Source organism: Salvelinus alpinus, chromosome 13, assembly GCF_045679555.1.
Source record: "Salvelinus alpinus chromosome 13, SLU_Salpinus.1, whole genome shotgun sequence".
In the NCBI taxonomy this organism is placed as follows: Eukaryota; Metazoa; Chordata; class Actinopteri; order Salmoniformes; family Salmonidae; genus Salvelinus; species Salvelinus alpinus.
Window position 1 is genome coordinate 52,109,388 of NC_092098.1, and position 23,325 is coordinate 52,132,712.

General features: G+C 42.0%; 1 long non-coding RNA gene across 1 annotated transcript; it reads left to right on the forward strand.

Annotated features, from left to right (window-relative positions):
- Positions 1-10,215: 10,215 nt before the first annotated feature.
- On the forward strand, positions 10,216-18,271 carry LOC139537908 (uncharacterized). Its single transcript, XR_011667617.1, has 2 exons — positions 10,216-10,563; positions 17,554-18,271. It is a non-coding gene; the product is annotated as an uncharacterized lncRNA (long non-coding RNA).
- Positions 18,272-23,325: the final 5,054 nt, after the last annotated feature.

A 23,325-nucleotide genomic window follows, 5' to 3' on the forward strand; every position in this document is an offset into this window, starting at 1 on the left:
ATAGTACTGGTATTTAAAGTGTTTAGTATAAATGTTAATTATTAAAGGGATGGTGTGTATTGAATAGATAAGGTCAAATTTGAGTTAAAGTAAACACTAAGGATTGTTATCATGAATATTGGGTTGGAAAATGTATAAAATAAAAAATATAACTGTTTAGTTATTTGGATATAGAACTGTTTAACGTTAATAGGCTTAGGGAAGCTCTGGACACTAATCCTGAGACAAGGAGGTTGACAGAACTTACAGAATTTTAGATTAAAGGTTTTTTGTTTCTTTCGTTTTATAATGTCATTGGAATTGGAATGATAAAATGTAATGTTTAATTGAATAAAAAGGTAGTCTGTTGTGCGAAGATACCCATGAATGAAGAAGAAAGAGACCAACAATAACTTGGGCATAGAATGACACGGATGGATGTTTTCTCCAGGTTTCATTTCTTTACAAATAGTGATAATATTGCACATGTGCAATTATTATTATAATTTTATTTTTATTTTTTTTTCCTCTTTTTCTCGTTTGGTCAATTTATTTTTGTTTTGAGGAACATAAGGTTGTGTATATGTTCCTGAGGAGGGACTGATATAAATGATATATAAATTGACTTAAGGATGTTTTAAGTATGTATCAAACAATGGCAGTTATGGGTTAGGGGACTTATAAATGAAGGTAATGGTAGTAAAGGGGTGTTATTTCTAGAAATATGTATAAAAATAGAGATAATTCACAGAAAAGGAAAGACAGCTGGCTGTGTAAAATATAGGGACAATTCTAAAAGTAAATAGAACAATTCACATATCTAAAGATATGGTAAAAAGAATAAGTGGTGGCATTTTGAACATTAGAGCAAAAGTTTAAGAAACTTATGACATAGTTTTGTTAGGATTGGATATTCTTCCAACTGGAAGACGCTTGACTGATTACATGTTATTTTACAGCAGTTGCCGTAGGGACCATCATTTAACTATCATTATGAATATTTCTGTGGCAGGAGGCCAGGTATTGAGGCAGAATGTTTACATAGGGCTGTTATTAAAAATTAAGATTTAGTGATCTTGCTATAAGAAGAAAGTCTGTTGTCAGGAAATAACCCATGTATTAGTGTGTATGTCCTCAGGAAAAAACAGCCAGAAATGGAAGGGTTTGGGCTGCATTCTGGAGACTGAGTGTACATCAAGATACACCAGGCTGGTGGTATACTTCTTACAACACTGCAGTGGTAAAGATCTTCATGTCTCTCTTTGGTGGGTGCATAAGTCTCACGAGAAGTAAGGTCCAGTTGAATAATGGATGAGCTTGAAAACACCATGACAGAGGATGTGGAATCAGAGAGAGAGAGAGAGAGAGATTAGATTCCACTATAGACATACTGGGTTGAGTTTGGGGGCTACTTTAGACATACTGGGTTGAGTTTGGAGGTTACTTGTTTCATTTTTTAATACATCATGTGAAAAAGAATAGATTATAGGATATTATACTCTAAACAAACATGTTAAAGGGATTGATATGAAAGCATAAACAGTGTTGAATTAATTCAAGAAGAGATAATGTTAATTGTAGGTTATGCACATGATTATCAGTTAAAATGGAGCAGATGGGAAACTAAGTAAAAATTGACATGATTTGGGAACACCTCTCAGAACCTGGGGCCGAAAGGGGAAGACTGGGTGGAAGCATGAGGAAGCTTTTTAGGGCTTTTATTTTTGTGGAGTCCAGCAGAAAAGTATCCTGGAGGCATAGAGACAGGTAAAGAGAGAGTGGGAATTGTCATGGTCTCAGATTTCAGTTTGCATGAATATATTTATGCATAACACATAACATTGTCAATGCTGTTATGTTTTGTCTGTTGTTTTCCAAGTCTTATGTTTAGGAAACCAGAAGGAGAGGGGTTCGCCAGCTTCAGCTGGAATGTCTGTTTGTTGTGTGATGAGTGATGGAAGTAAGAGGATGTATGGTGCAATCTTAGAACAGAGGCCATAAGTCTCTAAGTATGAATGCTTCACAGAAAGAAGGCAGAAACCTGAGCCAGGATGAGAGGTTCTACGTCTGATGATCCAAGGGGACCAGAAGGACTTCTCCCAGTGATACCAGGAGATCTAGTCCACGTTCAAGTGTTCCGGAGGAAGTGGGATCAACCGAGGAGAGAAGGACCCTAGGAGGTGGCCAAAGCAACAAGAACGGCCGTCCAAGTGAAAGGAAGCCAGACGTGGTACCATCTGAACCACTGCAGCTGAGTCCCAACAGAGAGAAGGATACAACCACATATAGATGAGGACACAGAGGATGCTGATTCACCAGGAGGGAGCCCGGAGGGAGCAGGAGCAGCGGAAACGATTGAGACGCCAGGGAGGAGCCAAGAAAACAGCAAATGAAGTGAAAGCCAAAATACGACAAGTGCACCGACTAATGCACCCAGAAGAGGAGGAGAGGCCTCACAAGGCACAGAATGAGAACATCTTTTCCATAAAAATTGGAACCTTCCAGATGGAAGTTAAGTTCGGCCTGAGGAGGGAGCCTCAGGTGAAGAAAGTGGAGGAAAAGTCCTGCAAGCTGAAGAAAATGGGGATTTCCTCACAATTGACTTTTAAACTTTTGAATGGTCTCCTTTACAGACAATTGAAGTTAGAACAACAAAAGAATAATGACATTGACATAACAGAAGTAACAGTGAATGCTAGTATAGAAACAACAGACTAATGCACAATCAAGATGTATGGTGGAAGCAGGAAGAGAAGAAAGGAATCAGCCGAACAATCCAAAAAGACTGACAAGGTTAGAATCTCTGTTCCACCTCAATTTATAACAGAAGCAGGAGAACTGAAGTCTATCTCAATCATAAGGATCAAACCCTTACTGGAGATGGCCCTCTGTGAATGGACACATCACCAAACAAAGGGACAAGTCGTTTGGGACCCGAAAGGATGTGACCTGACATTAATCAAAGAGAAAGACGAGAGGGTGCTCATCATGAATCAGATTGAACCAGTTGAAGGTGAAGAATTAATAGTTGAAATAACAAGAACAACAGTGACCGAAGGGAGTAGCACCACGGTCATTAAGATTGATCCTACCCCTGCATCTGAACAGGAAGAACCTGTGACAACAACAAGGGTGGCGGCTGCTGTGACGACCACAGTAGCTACCGCTAAGATGACATCGACCTCCCTTACCAAGCAGATCACTGTACCCACAAAGCATCCTGAGACATCAGAGTCAGGAGAGTTTTTTACTGACATTTGGAACTTTCTGATAAAAGTTAATGATCTATCTCAAGATAAGAACATTGTAAAAGCGACAGAATTAGATATATCAGAATCAGAACCACTCAAGGACACCATACGAGAAGAAGTAGTGAAGAACGAGTGGTACGAATGGGCTAAGTATATGGCAAACAAACACAGAATGGACAATTGTATTTTGTGTAGAAAATCACCTTTGTCTGATTTCTTAATAGTCTCTGAACTGTCATCATTTAAAAACTGTGTAAGTTGGAAAAATGACCATTATACCAATAGAAAGTATTCTGTTCCCTTGTGTGACATAGAATATAGGATTGCTCTGGGTAAGCACTAGGGGTAAAACTATGTTGAATAAGACCATGTTGGGAGACAATGATTGTGATGCCTATAACATTAGAACTGAATTAACTGTACCTCAATTAGACAGAGGTACCGTGGTTAAAGGAAAATATGAATGTTTTTACAGCCATGACACCGAAGGAATTGATGTAGGAAACACCACTGTAGAATGTGATACTATTTGGGTGCTAGAGACTACGGGAGTACGTAGAAATAATGATAAAGGGTTGATAATGAATAGATAAGGGTTGTGTGGTAAAATAACTCAGGTTGCATCATCTCTTACTATGTTGAAAAATCAAGACAGAGGTATTGCTGATTGTTCTTTCCACACATCCAGAAACTAACTGTTGAATGTATTGCATAATGAATGGATTGGTCTTTGTGCCTTAGTTAGAACAATTCAACAGGTTACCATTATTAAATCACCCCATGATGACTATGTTAATCCTAGGGTTAAAAGGGCGTATGAGAAAGACCCTGAGGTATACCTTGATACAATTGGACAGCCTAGAGGTGTACCTCGAGAGTTCAAGGCAAGAGATGAAGTTAAATCAGGATTTGAATCTATATTTTTGTGGATAACACCACATAAAAACTTAGAGTGGATTAATTATATATATTATAACCAACAGAGATTCATTAACTATACTGACTCGGCTCTAACAGCGTTGGGGGAACAGGTACAGGCTACCAGTAAAATGACTTGGCAAAATAGACAGGCTACGAGCAGAGGTTAAGGCAAATGCTGGGTTTGACTCTCATGTTTGGGACTGGTTGGATCTAGCATTAGGAAAGTGGGGAGCTATGTTTGCTAGGATGGCTATTATGCTGGGAGGAGGGTTATTGGCTCTGGGTATTGTATTTTGTTGTGTTTTACCCTTGGTAAAAACACTTGTGGTCCAGACAACAGTTAAACAGATGTCTGTAAGGAGAGTTGACCCTCCTGTGATAATTAGTCCTGTACCTGGGAGACCAGGTCAGTATACTGACAAAAATGGATAGCCCTGCAATGTGGTTGGTGGACCTCTAGACTGCCCGTTTGGTAATCCAAATTGTCTACGTGGAGTGGTGCAGGGAGGTGGTTATGCTTGCCATGATTTTCGTAAGGATGGTCTACCTGTATATGCTGTATTCCCAAATTCAGATGAATGTCTACTTGTACATGTCCACAAACAGTGTCATTTGCGCCGTAAGTGCAAGTGGTACTAGTTATGCCTTCTAAAAACTAGGTTACTTTCAAAAACATGTAGGTAATAGAGGGTATTCCGGTTACAAGTGTCTATGGACCATGTCCTTAAACTTCTTAACAAAGGTTGGTATCATTGATATCACTTTATTAGAGAGGTGTCTGCTAGGGGGGATCATGTTGAAATGCTTAAATTTAGAATGATGTTGTGTCACTTTTCTTTTGTTACTGCATGTAGGTCTTTGATTTTCTCATATTCATTTATTATTATACTCATTGTATTATTTTATTTTATTTGTTTTTATATACCACATTAGATCTTTTACTCTTATGAAAACTAGAGATGTTTGGTCTAGTTGGGTTTTCAGTAATGTTTCTAATTGGATCTTTTACTCCTATTTTCGTATTAATCATTTGGAGATGTTTGGTCCAGTTGGTTTATATGGTTTACTCTGTTTTTGTATTTTCTTGTCCATCATAGGTATTCTCATTTACTATCCCAAAGTCATATTTGTATAATTTATGTGGCTAATTAGCCCCAGAGGAGGGATTTGTAGGAGTAAATGAGATGTATAGGACAGCACATAGATGTATAAAATGGCTGAACATTAAAAATAGATCACAGTAATGAAAGGGAGACACATGGTCTGCTGACCTGACACTAATGAAAGGGAGAGACACAGGGTCTGCTGACCTGACACTAATGATAAAGAGATTCATAGTCAGCTGCTTCTAAAATGAAGGCCTATAGGGTAGAGTCTGCTGATTCCAATAAAGGCAAACAAAACAAAGAGTACATTGACACATTATGCTGACACACTAAAGATAGAGGGACCCATGGTCAGCTGCTTCTAAAAACATATAGGACAGAATCTGCTGATTCCAATGGGGGCAAAGTGCATTGACACATTGATGAAAGCAAGAGACACAGAATCTGCTGACACACTAGGATGGAGGGTCCGGCCACCATTGTAGTCTAGCTGAGAGCAGATATGAGCGTTATTGGGTGTGAATAAGTAGGAGGCTTGAACTAAAAGATAAGGGTGGTGAAAGACTTAAGAAAAGAAAGGTCATTTGCATAAGGAATGGACATAGTGCTATGTGTGTATAAATATAGGAGCTAAGGCTCTGGGAAAGGAGGGGTGTTCCGCGGTGTGTGTTCCGCGGGGTGTGTTCCGCGGGGACATGCCAGTTGGCTGTACAGTTGTAATAAAGAGCATGTTTGATTTTAAAAGTTCTGGTAAGCGTTGTATTTGAAAATGATTTTCCACGACATTAGCTTGGAAAGACAGTACCATGCAATATCGAAGGGCCCTCACTGCTGCTGAAGACTTATTTTTTATGCAGTTTCAAAGCTAACTAAAAAGCAGCATTCCCCAAAAGAGGATGGCTTTCACTTCAGCAGTGATAAAGTCATGAACTTCTTTGATGAAAAGATCATGATCATTAGAAAGCAAATTACGGACTCCCCTTTAAATCTGCCTACTTCTCCAAAACTCAGTTTTCTGAGTCTGCACAACACTGCCAGGACCTAGGATCGAAGGAGACACTCAAGTTTTTTTAATACAATATCTCTTGATACATTTATGGAAATAGTTATGGCCTCTAAACATTCAAGCTGCATACTGGACCCTATTCCAACTAACCTACTGAAAGAGCTCCTTCCTATGCTTGGCCCTCATATGTTGAACATAATAAAAGGCTCCTTATCCACTGGATGTGTACCAAACTCACTAAAAGCGGCAGTAATAAAGCCTCTCTTGAAAAAGCCAAACCTTGACCAAGAAAATATAAAAAACGATCGGCCTATATCAAATCTTCCATTTCTCAATTATTATTTTTTTTAAAGATGTTGCGCAGCTACTCACTGCCTTCCTGAAGACTAACAATGCATACAAAACGCTTCAGTCTGGTTTTAGATCATAGCACTGAGACTACACTCGTGAAGGTGGTAAATTACCTTTTAATGGCGTCAGACCAAGGCTCTACATCTGTCCTCGTGCTGCTTTTGATACCTTAGTGCTGAAACCTTAGTGCTGCTTTTGATACCATCGATCACCACATTCTTTTGGAGAGATTGGAAATCCAAATTGGCCTACACGGACAAGTTCTGGCCTGGTTTAGATCTTATCTATCGGAAAGATATCAGTTTGTCTCTGTGGATGGTTTGTCCTCTGACAAATCAACTGTAAATTTCAGTGTTCCTCAAGGTTCCGTTTTAGGACCTCTATTGTTTTCACTATATATTTTACCTCTTGGTGATGTCATCCGGAAACACAATGTTAACTTTCACTGCTATGCGGAAGATACACAGTTGTACATTTCGATGAAACATGGTGAAGCCCCAAAATTACCCTCCCTGGAAGCCTGTGTTTCAGACATAAGGAAGTGGATGGCTGCAATTCTTCTCTCTTTTGATGAACATATCAAGACTTGTTTCAGCTTTTTTCCATCTACGTAGCACTGCAAAAATCAGAAACTTTCTGTCCAGAAATTATGCAGAAAAATGTATCCATGCTTTTGTCACTTCTAGATTAGACTACTGCAATGCTCTACTTTCCGGCTACCCGGATAAAGCACTAAATAAACTTCAGTTAGTGCTAAACACGGCTGCTAGAATCTTGACTAGAAGCAAAACATTGTATCATATTACTCATGTGCTAGCCTTTCTACACTGGCTTCTTGTTAAGGCTAGGGCTGATTTCAAGGTTTTACTGCTAACCTACAAAGCATTACATGGGCTTGCTCCTAACTATCTTTCCGATTTGGTCCTGCGGTACATACATACACGTATGCTACGGTCACAAGACGCAGGCCTCCTTATTGTCCCTAGAATTTCTAAGCAAACAGCTGGAGGCAGGGCTTTCTCCTATAGAGCTCTATTTTAATGGAATGGTCTGCCTATCCATGTGAGAGACCCAGACTCTGTCTCGACCTTTAAGTCTTTATTGAAGACTCATCTCTTCAGTAGGTCCTATGATTGAGTGTAGTCTGGCCCAGGGGTGTGAAGGTGAACGGAAATGCACTGGAGCGACGAACCACCCTTGCTGTCTCTGCCTGGCTGGTTCCCCTCTCTCTGCCTCTAACCCCATTACGGGGGCTGAGTCACTGGCTTACTGGTGCTCTTCCATGCCGTCCCTAGGAGGGGTGCGTCACTTGAGTGGGTTGAGTCACTGACGTGGTCTTCCTGTCCGGGTTGGCTCCCCCCCGGGTTCGTGCCATGGGGGAGATCTTCGTGGGCTATACTCGGCCTTGTCTCAGGGTAGTAAGTTGATGGTTTGAAGATATCCCTCTAGTGGTGTGGGGGCTGTGCTTTGGCAAAGTGGTTGGGGTTATATTCTGCCTGGTTGGCCCTGTCCAGGGGTATAGTCGGACGGGGCCACAGTGTCTCGCGACACCTCCTGTCTCAGCCTCCAGTATTAATGCGGCAATAGTTTGAGTCGGGGGGCTAGGTTGAGTCTGTTATATCTCGAGTATTTCTCCTGTCTTATCCGGTGTTATGTGTGAATTTAAGTATGCTCCCTCTAATTCTCTCTCTCTCTTTCTCTTCTCTCGGAGGACCTGAGCCCTAGGACCATTCCTCAGGACTACTTGGTCTGATGACCCTTGCTGTCCCAGTCCATCTGGTCGTGCTGCTGCTCCAATTTCAACTGTTCTGCCTGTGGCTATGGAGCCCTGACCTGTTCACCAGATGTGCTACCTTGTCCTGGAAATGCTGATTTCGATTCTCTTTCTCTACTGCACCTGCTGTCTCTAACTCTGAATGACCGGCTATGAAAAGCCAACTGACATTTACTCCTGAGGTGCTGACCTGTTGCACCCTCGACAACCACTGTGATTATTATTATTTGACCCTGCTGGTTATCTATGAACGTTTGAACATCTTGGCCATGTGCTGTTATAATCTCCACCCGTCACAGCCAGAAGAGGACCGTCCACCCCTCAGAGCCTGGTTCCTCTCTAGGTTTCTTTCTAGGTTCCTGCCTTTCTATGGAGTTTTTCCTAGCCACCGTGCTTCTACATCTGCATTGCTTGCTGTTTGGGGTTTTAGGCTGGGTTTCTGTACAGCACTTTGTGACATCGGCTGATGTAGAAAGCGCTTTATAAATACATTTGATTGATTGAAACACATAAGACACACCCTCCTCCACTTACCCTCACCTTATTCCCTTGGGGGAATCCCTGCAGCCATCTTTGCCGTCGGTCCAAACAATTGGTCAAGCAAGAGAAGTTGCAACGTAAGCCCCTCAGCCCTCGTTTGTGATCGAGTTTGCGAGTGTACAATTCTGTTCACTCCGGGGCCTGAAACGCCCCATAATTCAATTTGTGATGATTATACATCCGCTAAGAAAAGTCTGCCAAACCTGAAACCAGCATCAATATGGAGAGGCCAACATACAAGTGTAAGTAAAAATGAATGTAAATAAGTTAGAAATTGTGCTACTAATGCACATGACAGTAATGATGTTTTTGTTTGGTTAGCTTTTGGAAACGTTAGCTAGAGGATACAACTTGTCCTGGCATCCCTGCTATACATTGTAGTTTTTGATTTACCTGATATCCTCCAATGGCTAGCATTCTATGTCTGCGGATGTGTTGTCTCTAGCCAAGATATGAAATGCAATCAAAATTCACTGTGCCGCATATAAAGCACACACAATGGCTACCGGTGGTTCCATGATGACTGAAAACACAACCGTGGGACGAACTAGTGACACATTTCTGGGCACGGGCGGGGTCCATTTAAAATGTATTCATTCTTCCCTCGTCCATTGCCCTGCAAGTGTCAACTCATCATATGCCATGATATGTCATCAGGGCGGCAGGTAGCCTAGCGGTAAAAAAGTTGGGCCAGTAACCGAACAGTTGCTGATCGGTCGATGTGCCCTTGAGCAAGGCACTTAACCCATTATTTGCTCCAGGGGCGCCGTACTACTATGGCTGACCCTGTAAAAACAACCCATTTCGCTACACCCGCAATAGCATATGCTAAACACGTGTATGTGACAAATAGATTTGATTTGATGTGTCCATTTAATTTGAGGGGAGAGGATGTTTTTTACGTGTTTGGAATGCAGCCTTTGAATTCGGACTGCAGCCAGATGCTTACATTCAGTCATGTGATTTCCAAGAAGAGTGTCGGGGTGGGTTGGTCACATGTATTACAAGAAAGAGAGATTTGGTCAAAGACAATACAGTATGAAGATAAGCTGAAAATGATTCTCCAATTCAAATCCCCGATAACACTTGTAGACGATGTCATGGCGACTTTGGCTAGCAAAGCTCAGGCGTAGATGCAAGTCATCGGGTCTACTGGTCATCTTGCGCCAAACTGCGCATGTGCAGGCATTCAAATCAACGGCAGTCTTTCGATATAAACTTGTTTTTGACGAAAATTAAAACGTGTCAGTTTATCACTTTCACGAGTTTGGCGAAATAACATGTTCAACTACTTAAGAAACTGGCTCGAGTATAGGTTTTGCCTTTTGATTTCGAGAAAATTAACAACTGAGGAAGATATTTTCACTTCTCTCATTGACTTCTCAAGCCCCAAACCCCGGCATGTTCTGTTTAGTCTGTTTCACAACCGTTCCTCGATATCTAGCGATGCTGCACCTCTGGGTTTAGAAACTCTGTGATTTGGTCTATAAAACAGGTTGTCAGACGCCAGTCGACATCTGGGTAGAGAAACATCCCATACATTCTGAAGTATGTGCTGTATTTGGCTTCTATTTTGAACATCTACTTGTGATTTTTGTTTGATTGACACCCATCGGCCAACTTCGTTGACTTAAGGTAGGCTACTATCCCTTATTTCAACGATAGACCCAAATTGTTGGTTAGCAAAACCTTTACTGTCCAATCATTAAAGCTTCAATCCGCATTTGGTGAAACTGGCACGTCCGTTTGGGATATTACAACAAAGAAGAAGTTACTTCAAAGGAAGAACACCTTTCTTCCATCTGACACAATTTAATAAAATATTCCCACTGCTGGTCGCTCCTCTCCTCCGTTTCATCACTAAAACAATATCAACGGCGCTGGCGCTGTTTCACCAAATGTAGATTCTAGCTTTAATTGATCTTTGAGAAATAACATTGTCCGTTCCTCCACTTATTGGGGTCCACAGCTCAGGGATTTGACTAGGGAAATGTAACCCCTCTCGAATTCTAAAGTGCTCTAGGTGCCAGGACTGACAGTCCATGGCATCTGCATTATAGTTTTAACCATCTTTTGAACCTATACATAGCTTTTTTTTACCGTTACAACAATGGAGTAAAATACGTGTCTTTTTCCCATTAGAACCCAAAATAAACAACCGTACTAAAGCTCATGACGTATTCATAAGTTTTATTCTTCATATTGCTGCTTATACTGTGTCATTAATTTAAATGTGTATATATATGTACCAATCCCGGACTATAGCTGTAATAATGTGGATGCTTTATTGAACAAAAGAGAACCATCGCTCTCCCAGAGGCTTGGCTGGTGCGTAAAACTCGCTGGTGTAATGGGTTGGCACTCTAGTTGTCGCATAAAGCTTTCTTCATTTTTCGATGTTTTTAGTCATTTTCACTGTATCGGGATAGCGCACACAGATGCATCATAACAATACAAGAGATAGCCCACCACAAAGGACATCAGTGTAACGAGTTTCCTCCTCCTCTTCATCCGAAGAGGAGGAGTAGGGATTTGACCAAAACGCAGCGTTGTGAAATGACATGATATTTATTTAAACAAGACGAAAAACGAACTATACTTGATAATAAACAAAATACCAAAACGATGTAGACAGACCTGGACGTAAGAACTTACAATACAACGAAGAACGCACGAACAGGAAAAATGACTGCACGAACAAACGAACGAACGAACCGAAACAGTCCCGTGTGGCGCAACAGACACAGGAGACAACCACCCACAACAAACAATGTGAAACCACCTACCTTAATATGGCTCTCAATCAGAGGAAACGTAAACCACCTGCCTCTAATTGAGAACCATATCAGGTCACCCCTAAACCAACATAGAAACACATAACATAGACTGCCCACCCAAACTCACGTCCTGACCGACTAACACATAAAAAATAACAGAAAACAGGTCAGGAACGTGACAATCAGGCAAAGCCATTCATAAATATGTGGGGCCAACTCATAAACATATGTAAAATCTGATATGGACAGTGTTCTTGTATAACAGTCTAAATGTGGCTCATAGGAAGGAGGTGAAATCTAATTCTTCGTTTAAACCGTGTGGAGATACAGAATGTAATTTATATAGCCACATGGCTTCTCTTTGGAGTAATTTGTTTTCAGTCACCTCTACTTTGTCGATGAACATAGAAAGATTTTGTTTTATAAAGTGTCTCACAACTGGCGAGGTGACGACGTCTAATAGTGGATTTATGTTCTCCAAGACGTTCAAGGCCAGGGACACCTATTCATTCCAGACTTTTTATTTTTTACTATATTGTAGAATAATAGTGACATCAACACTATGAAATAACACATATGGAATCATGTAGTAACCAAAAGTGTTAAACAAATCATAATATATTTGATTCTTCAAAGTAGCTACAGTTTGTTCTGTTTTTGTTGAGATGTATTAACTGGCTTCTGACAATATCTGAGAATCCTCTGTAGCATTGCAATAAATATATTTGTCCGATCTCTTCTGACACAGAAAAATCCACACATTTTTATTCAGGATTCATCAGTTGCGCTATGCACATTTTTTAATGACTAAAATAAACAATCCAATATATCTGCCAGGTAGTAGGCACTGCAAGAAGCCCCTGGTGTGACTCCGTGTGTAACGGCTGTCTAATTCCTCCTCCTCGGATGAGGAGAAGGAGTAGGGATCGGACCAAAACGCAGCGGTAGATGAATACATGAATGAATTTATTTAAAGACAAGACTTACACGAAACAACACTTTGAAAAATTACAAAACAACGTAGACAGACCTGAACTTGAGAACTTACAATATAACACGAAGAACAGGAACAGACTAACCAAACGAACGAACGCGAAACAGTCCCGTGTGGTGCGACAGACACGGACACAGGAACAATCACCCACAAACAAACAGTGAGAACAACCTACCTTAATATGGTTCTCAATCAGAGGAAACGTCAAACACCTGCCCCTAATTGAGAACCATATCAGGCAACACATTTAACCCTACATAGAAACACATAATATAGACTACCCAACCAGCTCACGTCCTGACCAACTAAACAAAGTTAAACAAAGGAAAATAAGGTCAGGAACGTGACAGTACCCCCCCCCCCCCCCAAGATGCGGACTCCGGCCGCAAAACTGAACCTCAAGGGGAGGGTCTGGGTGGGCATCTGTCCACGGTGGCGGCTCCGGCACAGGACGAGGATACCACTCCACCATTGTCTTTGTCCCCCTCCTTAGCGTCCTTTGAGTGGCGATCCTCGCCCCCGACCCTGGTCTAGGAACCTTAACACAGGTCCCCCCTAGATAGATGAGATAACTCAGGACATAGAGGTAGCTCAGGACAGAGAGGTAGCTCAGGACAGAGAGGTAGCTCAGGACAGAGAGGTAGCTCAGGACAGAGAGGTAGCTCAGGACAGAGAGGTAGCTCAGGACAGAGAGGTAGCTCAGGACAGAGAGGTAGCTCAGGACAGAGAGGTAGCTCAGGACAGAGAGGTAGCTCAGGACAGAGGGGCAACTCAGGACAGAGGGGCGGCTCATGACTGGAGGGCGGCTCATGGCTGGCTGGCGACTCTGGCTGCTCATGGCTGGCTGGCGACTCTGGCTGCTCATGGCTGGCTGGCGACTCTGGCTGCTCATGGCTGGCTGGCGACTCTGGCTGCTCATGGCTGGCTGGCGACTCTGGCTGCTCATGGCTGGCTGGCGACTCTGGCTGCTCATGGCTGGCTGGCGACTCTGGCTGCTCATGGCTGGCTGGCGACTCTGGCTGCTCATGGCTGGCTGGCGACTCTGGCTGCTCATGGCTGGCTGGCGACTCTGGCTGCTCATGGCTGGCTGGCGACTCTGGCTGCTCATGGCTGGCTGGCGACTCTGGCTGCTCCTGGCTGGCGGAAGGCTCTGGCTGCTCCTGGCTGGCGGAAGGCTCTGGCTGCTCCTGGCTGGCGGAAGGCTCTGGCTGCTCCTGTCTGGCGGAAGGCTCTGGCTGCTTTTTGGGCTTGACTAACAGGCTTCCTACCGCGTCGTCGTGCTGCCTCCATTCGCCGGTATCCCTCCTCACACTGCGCCAGAGAATCCCAGGCGGGCTCCGGCACGCTCCTTGGGTCGATCGCCCACCTGTCGATCTTCGTAGTGTAGCCCAGATCCTTCTCCTGCTTCCGGGCTAGCTCCTCAAAATGCCGCCTCTCTGCTTTCGCTGCCTCCAGCTCAGCTTTGGGGCGGCGATATTCTCCTGGCTGTGCCCATGGACCTTTACCGTCCAATATTTCCTCCCATGTCCATGAATCCTGCGATCACTGTTGCTTTCTCCCACGCCGCTTGGTCCTTGGTTGGTGGGTGATTCTGTAACGGCTGTCTAATTCCTCCTCCTCGGATGAGGAGAAGGAGTAGGGATCGGACCAAAACGCAGCGGTAGTTGAATACATGAATGAATTTATTTAAAGACAAGACGAACACGAAAAAACACTTTGAAAAATTACAAAACAACAAAACGACGTAGACAGACCTGAACTTGAGAACTTACAATATAACACGAAGAACAGGAACAGACTAACCAAACGAACGAACACGAAACAGTCCCGTGTGGTGCGACAGACACGGACACAGGAACAATCACCCAACAAACAGTGAGAACAGCCTACCTTAATATGGTTCTCAATCAGAGAAAACGTCAAACACCTGCCCCTAATTGAGAACCATATCAGGCAACACATTTAACCCCACATAGAAACACATAACATAGACTACCCACCCAGCTCACGTCCTGACCAACTAAACAAAGTTAAACAAAGGAAAATAAGGTCAGGAACGTGACACCGTGTCTGCTGTGATTGACCCCACCCCTACAGCACTGGTTAGATGTCAATCCCATCACTCAGTAAAACACCTCAACATAACACAGCAAATGTGGCTGTTCAGAATTTCTTCTGAAAGAGAGTCAAAAAGCGAGCAGGTTGAGTAGTGAATGAGGTGGAGAGGGTAGAACAGTCAGAAAAGGCAGTGCAGCAGCAGAGTTAGCTGCAGTGTTGGTGGTAGCTAACGAGTCCCCACCAGCATAAGGGTAGGCTAATGCTAATAAGTTAGTGTTTAGTATCCTAAAGGTATTAGATGTCAGGCTGAGTTCTTTAAAAGTATATTTAGTGAATAGGCAAACTAAGGATTGTTAGGTTCTTATTTTTCAGAGTAAATGACTCACGGACGCTAGAAAAGCTTTAACCAAGTTTAATTATTTCCAAAGGTTCTGTACAGCTGTAATCAGAACCCAAAACATTTCTCAAATCACAGTTATATACCTCCTACTTAAGACACTCCCTCTCTCCAATCCTTAGTTTATGGTTTAACAGGAAAAACCTAATTACTCCCTTCAGGTGACCTGTCCTTACCTCCTGACCTCAACCCCTCCATCTAATCCACAGATGTCCATCTGTCTTTTCTGTACCAACACGGTGCTCTGCTCCCGTCCCCCCAACACATTCCAACACATTCCACAGCTATCTGTCCTTCTACAGAGACATAAAACTCTTTCATTTCCTATCATTAATTTACTATCTCAATGATCAAAGTTTAGCCGATTCCAACAGGATGTTTGGAAAAGTGTTTATTTCCGGCGAGTGTATTTGATGCGTTTTGTTTCTGTAGATTGTCGCATAAAGCCTACTCATTATTCAATGTTTTTAATTCTTTTCACTGCATCAGGGATAGCGTACACAGATGTTTCGGTTTTACAGCCTTCTTCAGTGTGTAGGTACAATTTTATTTGAATTCAAAACAGCCTTGAATCTCCATTTTTCATTTCCCGTTTGTTTTGTCTTTGGTTTCATTCACACCTGGTTTTCATTTCTTTCATTTCTGTGTGTATATTTACCTCTGTTTCCCGCTTAGGTTTGTGCGGGATTGTTTTCATGTTGCTCATTGAGGTTTTCCTCAGTTCATTCAAGTGTGTACAGAGTTGTTGTATAATTAAGGAGCGTTGTTTTTTCTCCTTCCGTGACTATTTGTTTCCGATGTCTTGGGCGTTTTGTGGTATTGTACCTGACCCATTGGACTTGCCTATTAAAGACGCTACTTTGAACATCTCTGCTCTCCTGCGCTTGACTACCTTCACTAACCTCAAGTACAGTTTCGCAACAGGATGACTCTAGAAGCTCGCCCATGGCAACACAATAAAACACCTTAATAAAGGCCACTTTGGAAAACGCTGTGGTAGCATGTGCATGAAAAAGACTGTTTACAACAATTAAACCTCTTCTGCAAAAGTACTTTTGCAACCAATGCAATAATAACACTTACGGCAGTACGGAATAGTACTACATACGATAAACAATTTGCAAAGCAGCATTGGTAACTCTAACGTTAAAGAATAGTAGCAGCAATACAGTAGAACACAGAGGAAGAATATGATAGACAATGTTAGCCATTTATGTTATTCTTCACAGGCCCCAAAGCAAATCAGGGAGAGAAAATAGATTTATTTGAGAAGGACAAATCATAGATGCTATGCTGAAAAGTAGGCATTCAGTCTTTCCTGTCTTCAGTTTTTCTTCACAGATCAAAGGAACAGGATGCCATTCCTAACCCCCCACCCTAGCCTGGGGTGGACCAATCAGAAGTCCTTGCAGTACAACTGGGCCAATGGCCAAATAACAAGTATCCTGCTCCCGACTCAATGTACAGACCAATGAAAACGTGGCACACGTAGCTCTGAGTCCAGGACTGACATTCCACAGATTCTAAACAGCTGTTGAACTGAAAACCAACTCCTATTGATCGTTACTTCGGGTCCTCTCATCCTCTGCGTTGTGTATTTATCTTCAAAATATTCTTATAACAATCAAACTCTCTCCTTGAGCGTTTCTTCTGGAGAGGATACCCCGATACCTGGCTTGATGAAGCTCCACAACACATTAAAACCTTGAACAGAAGCCAGTTTCATATCTCCACACAGTTTAAACAAATAGTTAGATTTCACCTTACTATAAGCCACATTTTAGACTGTTATACAAGAACACTGTCCATATCCGACTTTGCATATCGTTTATAAGTTGGCCCAACATATTTATGAATGGCTTTGCCCGATGTCCTTGGTGGTGGGCGATCTCATGAAATGATATGATGTATTTAGGTGAGCGGACAACTGGGTCGGTTGATTTGTGAGTAGCCCTTCGTGCCCGCTCCCATACCCTATAATTCTGTATTTCTTTGTGACTAACTTGTATACAGGTAGACCAGAAAAGCCACATCCCTAATTGGCAGATGATTAGAAGCACCTGCTGCTCAATGCTGTTTTGAATTAAAATAAAATTGTACCTACACACTGAAAGCTGTAAAGAAACACAGAGGATGGTGGCAGTTATATTGTCTTAAGGTATTAAAGAAACATTAAAGTTGGCCTTGTTTGACCATCCTGTTTAGTCATGCTGGTGGATCAAAAATACCTTAATAGCTTCTACTGAGCCTAAGAACCCACGTTTATCAAAACAAAATGTAGTCGAAGCAGGCACACTTTCTTCAGGAAACAGTACCAAATATACAGTACAAAATTGCTGCTTTGAGAGCAAAAGCATTCATTGTCTGTGTTTTGGTTATTTTCATATCTCCTCTCTAAGAAAGTCAGAGACCTACAAGAGAATGGGTGAATATTGGTCAAAAGATCGAGCGGATCAGGGAGAGAGAGACCTCGATCAAGCCAAAACTGATAAACAGAAAGCGGAGAAGGAAAAACAGGACATGGAGAAGGAAAAACAGGACATGGAGAAGGAAAAACAGGACATGGAGAAGGAAAAACAGAACATGGAGAAGGAAAAACAGAACATGGAGAAGGAAAAGAAAAAGACAGAAGAGGATTATAGGCAGCTCCTTGCTGAGAATGTGAGAATGGAAACAGAACAAAAGATGGAAGAAAAACGAAGACAGGAGCTCGAGAAGGAAAGACTACAATTAATAGAACACAATAGACAGCGAGAGAAATATGAAAAGACAAGGATTCAGCTGGAAAAAGAAAATGCAAAAGGAGATCAGAAAACTGTATGAAATGTATCCAAATATTAAGTGACAAGGGCATAAACTGTTTAAATGATCCACATAATGAATTATTGGACAACGCACACAATCATTGTATACGTTTAATATCCACAATTGCGCTGCCTGTTTTATTTTCACCAAATGATGTTGTTAAAGGGATAGTTCACACAAATGACAGTGGTTTAATCACCCTGTTAGCCGTTTTTGTTTACCTGGCTGCTGTCGCCAAATGCTTTTTCAAAACCGATGCATGTCAATATCTGAGAATCCTCTGTAGCTTTGCAATAAATAGATTCTATTGATGCCTTGTTGTCCGATCTCTTCTCTGACACTTCACACCTAACAAGAAAAATCCAAACAGTTTATTCAGGATTTATTACATTCAGTATTTACATTCAACTCCCTTATAGGCAGCATTCAATGCAAGGCATGTTTTCTATAAACATGTATCCATACCCAGTATGTTAGCCAGTGGGTTCATTAGGTCTGGACTTCTGGGGCTTCAGCCCTGGATGTTAATGGTCCAGCCCCGACCCTTCTGATGGTATTATTTTATATTATTACATTTCAGTCTGATATGAATTTCCATAACCACACATCAGTTGCGCTATGCACATTTTAATGACTAAATTAACTATCCAATATACTGTGCTTGGCAGTAGCAGGCACTGCAAGAAGGCCCTGGTGTGACTCAGTGTCTGCTGTGATTGGTCGAGATATAACAACACAGTGGACCGCTCCCGTCCCTTGACCCCAGCCCAACAGCACCGGTTAGATTTCAATGTCATCACTCAGTAAAACACCTCAACATAACACAGCAAATATGGATATTCAGAATTTGTTTTGAAAGAGAGGCAAAAAAAACGAGCAGATTGTGTAGTGAATGAGGTGGAGAGGGTAGAACAGCCAGAAAAGGCAGAGTTAGCTGCAGGGTTGGTGGTAGCTAACAAGTCCCCATCAGCATAAGGGTAGGCTCATGCTAGTAAGTGAGCGTTAGGTTTCAGTATCCTAAAGGTATTGGATGTCAGTCTGAGTTATTTAACAGTACATTTAGTGAATGGGCAAGTTAAGGATATATATATATTATTTTTATTGAATATTCAAAACATACAATATACTTGCAATGAAGCCGCTCAACAACCACATCACACCAGTCATCCAACAGATTCCCATTCAGAGCGACAACCAGAAGCATCCAGGGTCAATGGCCTGCTCAAGGACATGTTGACTGATCTACCACCAGGCCAAAAAACATGAACTCGAACCCTCCAAGATCCCCCCACAGTTCCCCAATAGCTGTCCCTCAACCATTTGAGACCCCTCCCACAGTCCCCCTGGAATTTTTTTATTTAAAAAAAAAATTCCCCACCCCCAAGAATGCACCAACAACCAAGAGAATGAACTAAAGAGAAAAAAGGAAAAGACAGAAGAAAACAGTAAACAACAATGACTTTTAAAAATATATACACTGCTCAAAAAAATAAAGGGAACACTTAAACAACACAATGTAACTCCAAGTCAATCACACTTCTGTGAAATGAAACTGTCCACTTAGGAAGCAACACTGATTGACAATACATTTCACATGCTGTTGTGCAAATGGAATAGACAAAAGGTGGAAATTATAGGCAATTAGCAAGACACCCCCCAATAAAGGACTGGTTCTGCATGTGGTGACCACTGACCACTTCTCAGTTCCTATGCTTCCTGGCTGATGTTTTGGTCACTTTTGAATGCTGGCGGTGCTTTCACTCTAGTGGTAGCATGAGACGGAGTCTACAACCCACACAAGTGGCTCAGGTAGTGCAGCTCATCCAGGATGGCACATCAATGCGAGCTGTGGCAAGAAGGTTTGCTGTGTCTGTCAGCGTAGTGTCCAGAGCATGGAGGCGCTACCAGGAGACAGGCAAGTACATCAGGAGACGTGGAGGAGGCCGTAGGAGGGCAACAACCCAGCAGCAGGACCGCTACCTCCGCCTTTGTGCAAGGAGGGGCACTGCCAGAGCCCTGCAAAATGACCTCCAGCAGGCCACAAATGTGCATGTGTCTGCTCAAACGGTCAGAAACAGACTCCATGAGGGTGGTATGAGGGCCCGGCGTCCACAGGTGGGGGTTGTGCTTACAGCCCAACACCGTGCAGGACGTTTGGCATTTGCCAGAGAACACCAAGATTGGCAAATTCGCCACTGGCGCCCTGTGCTCTTCACAGATGAAAGCAGGTTCACACTGAGCACATGAGCACATGTGACAGACGTGACAGAGTCTGGAGACGCCGTGTAGAACGTTTTGCTGCCTGCAACATCCTCCAGCATGACCGGTTTGGCGGTGGGTCAGTCATGGTGTGGGGTGGCATTTCTTTGTGGGGCCGCACAGCCCTCCATGTGCTCGCCAGAGGTAGCCTGACTGCCATTAGGTACCGAGATGAGATCCTCAGACCCCTTGTGAGACCATATGCTGACACATGCACATTTGTGGCCTGCTGGAGGTCATTTTGCAGGGCTCTGGCAGTGCCCCTCCTTGCACAAAGGCGGAGGTAGCGGTCCTGCTGCTGGGTTGTTGCCCTCCTACGGCCTCCTCCACGTCTCCTGATGTACTGGCCTGTCTCCTGGTAGCGCCTCCATGCTCTGGACACTACGCTGACAGACACAGCAAACCTTCTTGCCACAGCTCGCATTGTGTCTTGCTAATTGCCTATAATTTCCACCTTTTGTCTATTCCATTTGCACAACAGCATGTGAAATGTATTGTCAATCAGTGTTGCTTCCTAAGTGGACAGTTTGATTTCACAGAAGTGTGATTGACTTGGAGTTACATTGTGTTGTTTAAGTGTTCCCTTTATTTTTTTGAGCAGTGTATCTATTTTTTTTTAACATCAACATCAAGGACAACTAAAATCATAACAGCAATGCCAACTGTATATGTTTGTGTGCATGTCTGGCACTATTACATGTATGTGTTTATTTGAGTGAGAGTGTGTGCATATCCATGTGTACAAACACTTGCACGGCATCAGCCTCGGGCAAACTGGCATTAGTTGTAAAAAACATTGCCACTTAGTGTCATTCAAATGTACTTTTTATTATGTTTTATTTTTTTAAATAAAAAATAAATAATTATCTTTGACCATCATTCTATCTCTCACACAGCAACTCCACTTCCACTTGTCTCCAATTCCACATCCCAACCCTCAGCTTCCCTCAGCCCATCCCATCTATCTCTGCTGGCCACCCACTTCGGGTTTCTCGCAACACATATCTTTCAACTATGCTGTGATGTTTAACGTACAATTCCAATCTATCTAATCGAACAGAATCCACAGATTGCGAGTTGAAGATAAATACTTTTACTACGAGTATTAGTATATTAGTAATTGACTGACCCGCTCTCTCCAGATCTCCTAACAGTACTATTTCTAGGGTCAATTTTAAATCAATGCTATGCATTTTTAGCCATTCCTGAACCTGAGACCAGAAACAGGCTACCTGAGGGCAATACCAAAATAAATGGTCTATTGATTCTGTATCCTCACAACAAAATCTGCAGAGCTTCGATGATTTTATGCCCCAAATATTCAACATTTTGTTGGTGGCAAGAATTCGATATAATAATTTTAGCAGGAAAGCAAGAAGTCTTGAATCTTGCGTTGTTTTATATATCAACTCATGTACCCTGTACCATGGACTATGTACATCAAAAATCTATTCCCAACTACTTTGCAATCTGTATGGCACAGTTGTCAACATCCTGGTCCTCAAATGAAATTGGTATACTATTTATGCTATTTTTATTCCTCTGCCAGTTTTGATCCTTTATATTGGGCAGATAGACCAGTTCCCTACCTCCTCCCGCTGCCACCTGCCTCCTCCATTTTTGGGGTAATGCTGTAATCAATTGGTTGTACTCTTGGATTGAGCAGACCTTCCCGTACAATTCTGATAACTCCATGAAGGACATAACTCTACCATTCCAATTTACAATATCATTTAAGAACAAAATACCCTTTTCAAACATCTTTCCCATAAATACAGGTATTTTATCAACCAGCACATTTGAGTTCAGCCATATTGTTTGTTCTATCTTTTCAGGGGGATGAAATTGAAATTGTAGCCAGCTCTGCAATGCTTGTTCGAAAAGGAGAGATACTTTGAAAAAAGTATAATTTTCAATTAATTGAAAATGAGACATGGCAATCTGCACAAAGGCAAAAGGCCATTTTTAAACAATGGATGAGCTTTTCTTAGTAATCTACTTGAGAACCATTTAGGGTTCAAATAAAACGTTTGAATGAGTGAAGCTTTTAGAGGTTTAGTGCTTTTATATTTAATAATTTCAACCCACCCAATTCATATTCATTATATGCTAGATAGGCATGTTTTATTTCATCTGGTTTAGCGTCCCAGATAAAGCAAAATATTTTTTGCTCATATGATTTGAAAAATGAATCATCAGGAGTAGGAAGCGCCATAAGTAAGTGAGTAAACTGAGATATGACTAAAGAGTTAATCAGGGCAATTTTTCCATAAATAGACAGGTATTGACCTCTCCATGGTTGCAGGATCTTGTCTATTTTTACAAGTTTTCTATTTAAATTCATTGTGGAGAGCTTATATATTTTGTGATATCAATCCGAGTATGTCTTCTTCCCCATCAGCCCATTTTATAGGTAAACTGCAGGGTAATGTAAAAGTTTTATCTTTTAAGGATCCAATACGTGATGTTGTACACTTATCATAATTAACTTTTCTGTACCCTCTGGACTAAAACCTATCTAGATCTTCAATGAGACATTGCAAGGATCTAGCTTGCGGACTTAATATAAAACTTGAGTCATTGGCATACATGGACACCTTTGTTTTTAAGCCTTGGATTTCTAATCCTCTAACGTTGTTACTGGATCTGATTTTAACAGCTAGCATTTCGATGGCCATAACGAATAGATATGGTGACAGCGGACACACTCGTTTAACTCCTCTTGACAATTCAAAATTCTCTGAGAAGTAGACGTTATTTACTATTTTACACCTGGGGTTGCTATACATTATTTTTACCCATTTTATAAGAGAATTACAAAAAGATAGCTCAGATGTGCGAGTGCCTTTTGAATTTTGAATTACTGTTTTTCACTCTGCACTCTGAAACCTTGGAAGTATACACAAAAAGAAAGACGTACCAAGTATACAATGGATTCACTACGAGAGATCAACTCACTTACTACACATTGTGCGAGTACCTTTTCATTCACACAAGAAGACGCCAACAAGATTCTTTTCCCTACCTCCAACATGGACAACCCAGTTCCGCACTCGACTGTCGAACTTAAAATCCAACTCCAGAGACTCCGAGAGAAAGAAACTTGT